Genomic DNA, 11133 nt, shown 5'->3' on the forward strand with positions numbered 1-11133 from the left:
GTTGAATAAACTGGTGTATGAATTCAAGCAATTTTTGATTTTTCAGAGACAAAATCGTCTTTGATCTTTGTCATTTTCCAAGAAGGAGACCCCAAGCAATGTGCACTCATTTATTTTGTGGCATTCTCTAGCACTAAAAAGTATTACTTTGTGAAAATTAATCAATTCGTCCAGACTTCCTGAAAAATCTCCAGATTAAAGTGTTTTCTTCTCCTGCTCACCGAAATCTTTAATTTCCTAATTTCACACGGCTTGTCCTTTGCTGTAAGCCCTTCTCCTTACACAGCGATTGCCCTGGGTTCTTTCTGGAGTGGAAGGCGCTCATGTGAGCTGCCGCTTGTTGTGTTTGTTGGTTGCTTGGGTTGTTAAGAGGTTCCTTGGATGATGAATATGTAAGATGAGACAAGCGGCCTTGCAGTCTGGAGCCGTCAGTTTTCTCTCTGACAGGTTTCTGATGTGGTGGTCTTGAGCTAATTTAGGCCAGTCCAGGATTACCATTTCTGTTCACCCCAACAAGTGATTCGAGGCTGTTATTTAGGAATTTCAGAGCACGGTGATTATATTTGGAGAGGAGCAAGTGCCTTTGCATTCTTGCCCTTTCTTATCATTGCTATGACAGATAGAGACAGACACACACACAATATGTTGGCCTAGAATTCATGCTGTTCCGATGCCTCTTATGTCACTTTGAAACCCAAAGCCTTCACATGACATCTGGTATATAATAAATGCTTCAAAATCATTGAGCGATGGCAGTGACAAAAACACATTTATTATAATTTTATTAAGTTTACCAAAAAGGGCAAAGCTTGACATCTAACAAAGTTTTCATGTCAACAAGTGCTCACTCTTGAAAGCCTTGCCTCAAAGTCAGTAGAACAGACCTCCTGGCACAAATTTTAACACATATTTTTAGTGTTACTTTTAATGATATATTTTGTGTGTGGGGGGGGAAAACGACTTTTTATTATAATTGCTGTGAGTAGGCACAGGTTGTACAGTGGGTTTAATGTGATACCAATTTGGACCAGACATTAAGATTAACTTGTGATATAGTGAAAAGATGGTGTATTTATCCCAAACGGCAATGTTATTTTGTGTTGCTGGACTGTAACACATATTTTAAAACTGATAATCTATTAAGGCTGCTTTCACTGGAGGTGCTCTGTGTGGGGGTCTGTGAGATTCTCTGCTCACCCATTCACAAAAATAACTTACAGTGCTGGTTGGCAAGTTGGTGTTAAAGGCAAAGAGCTGGGAAAATATAGAACATTCTCGGTTCCCTTTCCCCTCCATGTAGGTAATGTGCAGAGTCCTATAAAAGACGGTAAATGTTCACAAGGCTCCGCTAATGGTCTGCCAAACAGTGTCATCAACATGAGAGAATTTCTGCAGTGACATAGAAAAATATGCAGCACTCCGGTGGCTGCATGCCCAAACCACATAACTAAGTGGCATTTCGCAGTGAAACGCATCCCTGCTACTGAGTTTCCATGGCACATGACAAGACTTACATAATTGTGAGTATTACAGGTTTTTTTTTGTATTTATTTATTTTCTCCTAGATAGAGGAATCTACGCAATAGCATCCACCATCCCTGATGAAGCAATCTAACCTCTGTGTTACTCTTGTTTAGAGGAGGAAGAAGGAAATTGCATTCATCTACTCTGTATAGCTTGGTTCAAGTGGGAGGTTTCCTTAGTCCAGTGCTTGCTTAAATGTTTAGAATGGAAACATATGCACTTTATCTGATTTATGTTTTGTTGATGGAAGTGTTTCAGTCAGTTTATGTCTTCCTCTACAGCAGAGTCTTGACTTATTCTTCTGACAAATTACAGGGATAACAGTAGAATTGTTTTATGTTATCCCTAGTTGGTGTGAGGATATATTTTTTTTTAGCCTTGATGATTTATAGTAGATAGTTATGTTGATATGGGTGAAAGAGGTGAAAAGACACCCTAGAGTTTTGTCATGCTATAGTGGCTATTGGAGAATTACAGACTCCCCTCAAAAGCTTCAGGCAAATTAGTCAAAGGATATTAAATTCACTTTATATTTGGGAGGCTGAGGATAAAAAGGAGAGAAAAACAAACAAAAGATTTCCTCAGGTTTGTGGCTTGAGGAGTCAATTGTAGGTAAACTTCCCAATTCTTAGTTTACATTTAACACTTATTTCTACCGCAGCAAGAGAGATACCTCTCTCAAAGACACCCTCTGCAAGATGAACTGTATGATCCCACAGCAAAAGTCTCTCTTGTCCAGAGGGCTTGTAGTCCAAGTACAGAAAAGTAGCTCCACCACAAGGGCATTGCCCTTCTCCTTTATTTGAATATTTTAACATCAGGCCTACCCTGGGAGATGCTGCCATCACAGTTTTATAATAAGGATGTGTGAAATCTCCTAGTCAGAGGGGATGTTTTAGTTTGTGTATTAGAGCAAGTGACATCTACCATTGCCTCCTGCAGCGTGGGAAAACGTTCATAAATGAAGAAAGAAGATATGAGAATGTTTTTTATGTATATATTCACATGCATGCATATATAAAGTAAGGCGTCTGCTTCACTTTAATGGCTAAAGAAAAGGTATTTCTGGAAAAAGGGTAAGCCAGAAGTTTCTAAACATTGGTTTCTATTGAAATAAGGAGGAATTGGGAGGATAATTAACATTCAGTGATAGTGTTGCACTGAACTTCTTTGCAGTGGAATCACCTTTCTATTTGCAAGATGAAATGTGTGTCCATGCATAGGTATGTAAATTTTAAAAAAAGTTCTGAGGTGACCATTCTACAATTTATTTTTCCTAAGACAATTAAAAAGTAATTTTCATGATATTTATATAGCACTTTGTGTTTGCTCTCCTAGCTGTAAAGCAGGAGGACGCTCTAGGATGGTCGCTGGTCACGTAGGCCCAATGAGCATTCAAGGTCAAGAGTATATTGCATTAAGAATAGCCCTGGTTGGGTAGAAACATACATTCCTCGYTAAGGCAGCAAATACAATTACAGTCCTATAAATCCGATTGTGTCTGTGCTTGAGTGAGGTAGTGTCTCAGTGTTCAATTTCCCCACGTGCAAACTGTCCTACGCGACAGGAATTGAGGGACTTCCTCTGTGGAAAAGAGAAAGGAAGACCCTAAGGCAGGAGATATGACACTGGAGGAGAAAACTGTGAATATGTTGAAGGATGACAGAGGAATTTCTTTTGGTGACAAATGTACTTTTCTAGCCCATTTCTTTAAGAGAAATTGAACGGGGAACGTCTGCCACCTTTTGCTGTTCATCAGTCTAAGTGTAACATTAATATAGGAGAAGTCATCCTAGGAGCAGGTTTGGCTAGGAAAGGAAATGAAAAACTAGATCCTCTGAAAAATACCTCTTTATCTGCCCATGTTATCTGAGCAGTTAAAGAATTTCAGCAGTGTTTCATTGTCTCTGCCTTCGTTAATGTGTTTTCCACGTAGACAGCAAGAAGGATAGTTAAGAAGCATAAATACAATTGATGATGTAATGAAAGAAATCAGGAAACAATTAGAAACCTTTTTTTATCAAATGTTTTATGAGGCTGTATTTGCATCTGGGGAATATTAGGGTAAATATTGTGCAGGGAAATTAGTTTTAATTTCATGCTAACGGAAAAATCAATTCGGTTCTAATTAGGTTATGATTTTTAAAATACAGTCAGACAGTCATTTCAGTATTTTGATTAGATTGTTCTATCTTTTGTTTGGTTTTTGATAAATGCTACTTCAGAAAATGCCTTTTGACACAAAAGCCTATCTGCAGCGGAATGTTTTTGGTTTGGGGGGGCTATTCTAAAAGCAGTAGTGTAAAGATGCTTTAAGTGTCTCTGGCTGAAAGCAGTCTGAATATAGAAGAAGAGCTATGGGGTTTTTTAGCTCATGGTTCTTTGTAACACCRGTCTGGGGGGATGAAGGAGAATTGTCATTGCTCCTTTTATTTCTATCTATCCTCAAGTTTTTGCCACTTCTATGGCAGAAACAAAAAATTTGTCTATTAACTAATGCTCTTAGGAAAATGAGGTGAGAGAATTTTTGCTTTCCAAACTTAAACGATGAAGTTACTTTCTCTTCCAATATACAGGCTKGTAAGGCATTCTGTAGTTTTAGTATAAAATACACCCTGAAAGAAACAGACGACACAACACAGTGGCATATAAAGACTGTGATCTTCAAGTTGCCATTGAAAACTTAGCCAAGATCATTACATAAAGCTATCTCAATATGTAAAATATACAAATATGCAAGTATTTGTATTTGTATGTGTGGCCTGTGCTATCTATAAGATATAAAATGTACTTCAATAGGACATTATRGCTTCTTAAAACTGCCATTAATTGAAAAGTATGACTTAAAAAAAAAAAATAAAAGGACTGGGTACCACTGTCGCCACTACATTACTGCTTAATTCTGTTCTTATGTCTTTGGTTTATTTAAAAAAAAAAAGGGCAGTGTTATTCTTCTGTATCTCTGAGTTTTACTCTATCTGTTTGGCCAGCTCAGATCCACAGCTTGGTCTCTGTGGGGATCCATACTGGGAGATGAAATGTGGYTACTTTGTTTTTATTTGTTTATATTTTCAGTGCACCTACTCCATCTTTTTTGTGTATGTTTTTTCTGTCCTTTTGACTGACAAGTGCTTTTACTGAACACTATATTATAATCAAAATGTCTTGTGCAAGAGCAAAAACTGCAAATACTGGYATTAAAAATTAATATGGTTGTCAATCAGATGTCCACTTTTGCATGTGGTATTGCTTGAGGTAAAATATGGCATTACTTTTAAGAGGTCTATGATTTAGATTATTCCTTAGGATATGCCTAGACTTTTTTCTAGGTTCCTTATAAAAGAGCATCATATGGAGTTGAAAGAATAAAAAAAAAAAAAAAGAGGCAAAGAGCATCATCAATATATAAAACAATTTTTTAAAAAAGTATCTAATTTTTAAAATCAAAATTAGAAATCTCTAAGAAAAAACAAAAATGGGTAAGGCTGTTTTATAATATTTATATTCTAAGCTCTCTGTCATCCATAGATAATCCATATAATATTTCTAGGGGAGCTTCCCAACATAAAATTGAATCGTAGTCTTTTTTTTTCCTTTTTTTCTTTTATTTTTATTTTGAATATTTGCATTGTGCCGTTTTTCTGGTAACAAATGAGAAGTCTGATGCTGATTGCAGTGTGAGTTAGGAATTACTGTATCTCTTCCCTGAGAGTTTGCAATAGAGCTGGTGGAATACGCCTTCCATGTAGAGGAAGTCTAAGATGAAAGCCTGCTCATGACCGTAATATATTGCTTTCTGTTAAAATACTGCATGTTTTGTGATCAGAGCTTTAGTCTCAGACCAGAATACAGGAGAGTCCTCATCTTTGGCTCCCTCGCAAGAAAAGCCTGTGGGTTTCACACTGTGGATACAAAATGCTTTTCTTAAGAAAAAAAAATAAACTGAGTAAACATTTTGTTTTCTAATCCTATCCTCAACACAAAACTAGATATAGATTTAATCTTTCTATGTTTTAGAAAGGGATGAGAGTTTAAAACATTTTTCATAAGTAAAAATAAAGTTAATATTTGTATCACCGACACATGTCGAGGAATGATTGACACAGATGAAAAGTCTAACATGCTCAGAGTAAGAGACTACAAGTGTGTGAGTGATTAGATGGGTTTATAGTGGTTCAAATGAGTGAGATGCAAATTCCACTTCTTTCTCTAGAAACACATTCATGCTCAACCCTTCTACAGCTTTCATACTTGTATAATGTTGKCCCAAAGCTTCAAGAAGCGATCCTGCTTTCCGAGGCCGACTTCCTTCTTGGGCAAGGAGCAAGTCCAAGGCAGGAGCAAKTCAGCAGCTGTCATGGGGCTTCCTGGGCAGCTGCACATGACAAATGGTCGGATACTCTGCCCTGAGTGACCTGTGTTTGACTCGGAGCTGGKGATATGTGGTTTACATAGTTTCCAGACACCCCGATCTGCAAACAGCCCTGGCGTGAGTTACGAGTTTCCTTCAGGTGGTGTTTTAGAGCATCGATCTAAAGTGCCCAGTGCTGTAGAAGTAGGTGGTTCAGCTCTGAGGGAGTTTTCTCATGCTATGATGTGAGAGCGCAGAGCACTGCAGGTTTGTTCACTCTTCTGCCAATTTGGCTTATTGGAGACAGCCTGGATCTTTCTAGGAGAGAGTACAGAATTGTGCTTTGGGAATAGGGCACCCTTCTCTCATTGTAGCCCTCTGAAATCCTAAAAGTTTGTAGATGATGATTCTGCTGCCTCAAGATTCTTCTGGTGCAGTGTTTCTTACCATTACACATGCCTYTAGTCCCTAGTTTGGGACTAGGAGGAAAACTGGCCATGAAAGACTTGCTTTCTACTTCGTTGCAGTGGTTTCCAGCTGATGTTACTGTCATTAACCAGACGGTGTAAAATTGTGAAGTCCGTTCTGTGCAGATGACTTCGTGCATGTTGGTGGCAAGCAAGCAAAGTAGAAGTGCAGTGTGAACTAAGACACATCTGTGTGCTATCGCAAGACTCAGAACTACAAAAACAAAACTGCAGCATGTTGGAAGGATGCACCTAAGGGCACTGCAGCAGACAGACGAGAGGTGGAGAGTCTCCCAAACTTGCGGAACTTTGTTTCAAAAATAAGCACAAATATCAGAAGGGCTGTAGTTTGAAGTACGCTCCTTTCCCTCCACACACTCAGGGTTATTTTGGGGTGTTTAGAGTTATCGGTTTTGGGTAAAATGTGAATAAACTTTGTAGTGTCCAGACTGATTTGCGCTAACTGAATTTTGCAGCTATTGCTGGCAAATGCTGCTGATGCTGCTGTTCCTTCCCTTTCAAAGTTTTCGTATTTGGTGCCACTGAAAATAGACAGACTTCAAGGGAACTTGGCTTTTCAAGGAAAATCGAACTTTTCAAGGGTAAAATTCAGGCATGATTTTTAGCTTCAGTTTCCCATCACTTTAATTTTTTCACTTCTAGATGCGGTTTTGCTGCGAGCAGCAGAGGTGTGAATTGATTTCTGTGGAGTGGCTTGGAGCGTAATCTCATGTAAATGAGGGTTGATAAAAATCGTATTGCACTTTTCCTCAACCCATGGCAGGAGACGTGGTAAGAAACTCTGTGGCAACCCCAGCTGTAGTGACAGAACTTGTAGCCAGGAGGATTCCAGTAAAAAAGTAAATTAGCTGATGATATAATACAGGCCTTAGAAGAGTTGCTGTCTGTGTTGTATCATCTGCATAGGAAGACCTGTGACTAACTTATTAATATTTCTAAATGTTGTGGTACCTGAGTTAATCCCATATTGGGTCTGGCTACAAAGAGAAAGGAAGTTTGAGCTGAGAAATAGATGTTAAAAGGGATTGCACGTTAAAAGTAAATATTAAAGTGAATGATAACCGTAAGGTTCAGACCGTGGAACAGAAGATTCACAAGCTTTGCAGGAAGTTGCTTTATTATTCTAACCTGTAATCCCTGCTGTGCGGAGCGCTTCCTTTCAAGCCCACATATGGGATGTTTCTCTGTGATAAGAGGAAACTTCAGCAAGTTGACTGTAAACATTTGCAAAGTGCATCGCATAGCAGAGTCTCGCACCAAGTCTGGAGCGAASGCGGCAGTTTGCCTCCTAGCTGACCTCCTTTCTAGTGTAAAGTTTCCATTTTTTATTATCTTACTGTCTCTACACTCCATAATCTGCTGCACAACCTGATGTTAATACGACATTTTGAAAAACAGCAGTCAAGTTTTCACTCTGAGCCAAAGACTTAATGGAAAAGAATCAGTGACCTGTTGAATCCTTGGGTCAAACAAATCGCTGCCTTGCTGGGAAGCTGTTGAAGGGCAGCAGTTTCCTCTGTGACGGTCTCTAGTGCTGGCCCAGTGGTGGGTACGAGGAATCTAAGGGCTCTCGGTGGCGCCTGACCCACGTGTGTATGTGAGATCTGTGAGGCAGCCTCCTCCGTAGTCTCAAGAGATGTGACCTCCGCGCCAAGGGAGTCACTGGGAATCCTCCTCCCCCTGAACCTGATGCATCCTCCTTGCAGGTTGTCTTGCCACTAGCTGTGGGTCTGAGTCACTGATTTTCTTCTTGTTTTGCGGGGAGTTGAGTGTCCCCAACTGTACGTTGCATTGTACCCCTTGGGAGGCTCCAGCTACTCCATGCACTAAGTATTGAGTTTCTGCCCTGCACCTTTTTTTCCTGTGTAAAACAAAWGGCAAGAGCCTACTATTGCAATAGAGAAATATTAGACATTTTTTTCTTTTTTCTTTTCTTTTTTTCTCCTGTTTTATAGCTGAACGTGACTTGCCCTGACAAGCCATCTAATTCATCTGAGCCAACAGAAGGTGGTGTAAGAGAAACCTTGTAGGCCAGTCAGTGCTGTGGCAGGGTCAGGGCAATGGAAATGTCACCAACAGCCTGTGGAAGAGAGGCCCACCAGCTGGTCCACACTGCCTCTGCTCTGATGCTGCTTTGGTAAAAGGGGTTTATGTGAAAGGCACGTGGTAAGCAAGCCATTGGAAATGGGCTTGGATACTTGATTGAGGAAGAAATATTTTACAAAGCAAAATTAAAGATATACAGTGATTTCATGTCATCTTGATCATACTTTCTTCTAAGAACAACAAATACGTAACTTTGACTAATATTTCATGATAAGACTGTGCTTTAAACAGACTGTACAGGTTGCTTTAAAGGCACAGCTCTGTCTGGCAGCTGCAGCTCTGGGCAAATGGCTGCGTACAGATTTAATTTACAGTTTTGTTTTTTCATGAAATGTGTACTTTTTTTAGTATTTGACCAGTCTGTAGTCAGCACAGCTCTTGATGGCAAAGCTGACAATATACCTCCTGTATAAAGAGAAATAGAAAAATGGGATGTGTGTTATTCTTTTCAAAAAAGAAAGAAAAAAAATGTATATTTTAACCTTCTGTTGCCTATAAAAAGATTAAACATCTTGCAGGAGTCCTTTAAAGATGTTGCCAGTCACTTTAAAAAAAGAATTTTAAAAGCCAAGCACTCATTACTGAATTATTTTTTATAAGAACAGAAGGATCTCTGGATAATAGACATTTGTTCCAAAACAAAACAGTTATTTGTTCGGGGTATGGAAGTTATTAATTATTTACACCTATTCCTACCTCCGTTCTACCTCTAGTTAAAATTCATGGCCTAGGCACTCATCAAATATTGATTTTTACCAAAGTTGATGCTTTCCCTTTAACATTATTATAATGAGGGATAAAAATCAAATTGCCTTCACTGAAACTCAATCATTCTCACAAGCCATCTGCATTGATCTTTTTTCTAGGTTTTAACATAAATTATTCTATTCAATTAAGTAAACCCCACACATAATGGCATTTTGTGAACTAAATAATTTATTGACCGTTTTCAGCTAAACTTATCAGGCTCTGATGCCCAGTTATTTTCATAACATTAATAGCAATATATATACTTCCCCTGCAACTGAATGTGTGTCAGATTCTTTGTTTGGAAAGATGAATCACCTGAGAGGTGGAAATCTTCTCATTTACAAAAGAAACAAATTCAGGTATTGTCATACATGGAGTGACTCAGTGCTTTCTCATTAGCTCAATGAGGGGGCCTGCATGCAAAGCTTTCTGGTGGCAAAATAATTGCAAAATAATTTTCAGCTGAAAACGGTGCTATTAGCAACRAGGATTGTAATTAAAGTGGAAACAATTGGTCTGTTTTACAGTTGACTGGTAAGACTTGATGAGTATAGAAGCTCCTTGGTGGGCTCGGCAGTGTTTTCCTTTCTGCCGTCTGAGGGTTGCACTTCTGTCTGTTTGACACGCAGTCTCATYGCCTTCTGACAGTTCCTCTGGAAATCTGCCCATTTCCTAAATGAGTTTTGTTTCACATTGGAAAAGCCGTTCGGCTCCTGCAGATAGAGGTTTTTGAGTGGAAAGGACAGCTTGTAACTCTGAGCTCTACTCCTTCAAGCAAGAAGAGGCTTCCTCCCCTAGATGAGTGTGTGTGTGTGACTGGGGTGAAATAAATGTGTAGTTGCTTTGGACAGTAAGTGGGTGACAAATTTTAGGTCCTGATAGCAAAGCAGTCTGTGAAATACTGAGATGTTAGAAGTTACCTTGTCACRTCTGTGAAGGCAAATGTGCTATTTACCTAGGAATTAAAAAGAAAATGTGGGTCATGTTAGCTCATATATGGAAATTTTGTGTTGGCTGTATGCAGGGAAGGCCTGCTGTGTGGTGTGCTTAGCAAACGGGCTGCATGCAAAACCAAACAGAACACACTTGGGCATCTTTATGAGGACTCCACTGAAGATAGGTTTGCTTACAAGCAAGCAACAGAAATATCATGACCTAGGGAAAGTCTGGCACCTGTGTTGTCACTAAAGTATGAGTTGTGCACTCTGTGTCCTTGTTTCCTTTGAAAATCTCATTCCTTCTGAGAAGTTAGGTTCTGAAAAATAAGCTTTGCAAGATGTTGCTAACTGAGAAAAGTTCAAAATATGTTGCTCTTACAGTTCAAATTAGAGAAAAAATATGAGTTGTGCAAAAATAACTTGTTAATATGAGCTGATTTTAGAAAGCTTTATCTTATTTTATTTTTTCCTGACAGATTTGGGAAGATCAATAGTTCCAAAACACAAATCAGACTGTGGAGCTGGGAACAACGAGCCAGAAAATTGTGGTATTTTAAGTACCCTGCAGCCGAYGTAAGAAAGGGTAACTGTCTCTCCTGCCATCACTTAGCAGGGTCCATTTTATATGATGAAAGAAAGAATTAAGCATATAATTCCCCTGGAAAAAGGTTCCCTGGTGGTTTCTTTCATTGCTTCAAGCTCATCATAACTAAATGTCCTGGCATCAAGGGTTGCAACTTCTGCTCGCACTGTCTCTTGCAAAGTCTGAATAAATAAGGCAGTAGTAAACTTAAAAGTATAAATGCAAAAGTTTGTATTTCATTCTCCCTTAAACGAGGTTGTTTTGTGGTTCAGTGCCCTTGTATTAAAAGATGCAGCCCAAACAGAAAATACCTCTTTTTTCCTTGCTCACTGCTTAAATTTACTGTTGGATGAAGTGCCCTGTTCGGTTTGTGTGCTCTTGTTGTTACATTTA

At 39.0% G+C, this 11133-nt stretch overlaps 1 long non-coding RNA gene across 2 annotated transcripts in view; it reads left to right on the forward strand.

Moving 5' to 3' along the window:
* Positions 1–10854, forward strand: part of LOC112955410 — an 84147-nt gene extending 73293 nt beyond the window's left edge. The window contains exon 5 of one of the 2 annotated variants that reach the window (XR_003250882.1): positions 10634–10854. This is a non-coding gene — a long non-coding RNA (uncharacterized LOC112955410). Of the gene's footprint in view, positions 1–8318; positions 8696–10633 lie in introns of those variants that run through there. The other variant, XR_003250880.1, reaches the window with a different exon arrangement.
* The last annotated feature ends 279 nt before the right edge of the window (positions 10855–11133 follow it).

The sequence above is a fragment of the Nothoprocta perdicaria genome, unplaced genomic scaffold (genome assembly GCF_003342845.1).
Source record: "Nothoprocta perdicaria isolate Ctin4 unplaced genomic scaffold, notPer1 scaffold_56, whole genome shotgun sequence".
Classification (NCBI taxonomy): Eukaryota; Metazoa; Chordata; class Aves; order Tinamiformes; family Tinamidae; genus Nothoprocta; species Nothoprocta perdicaria.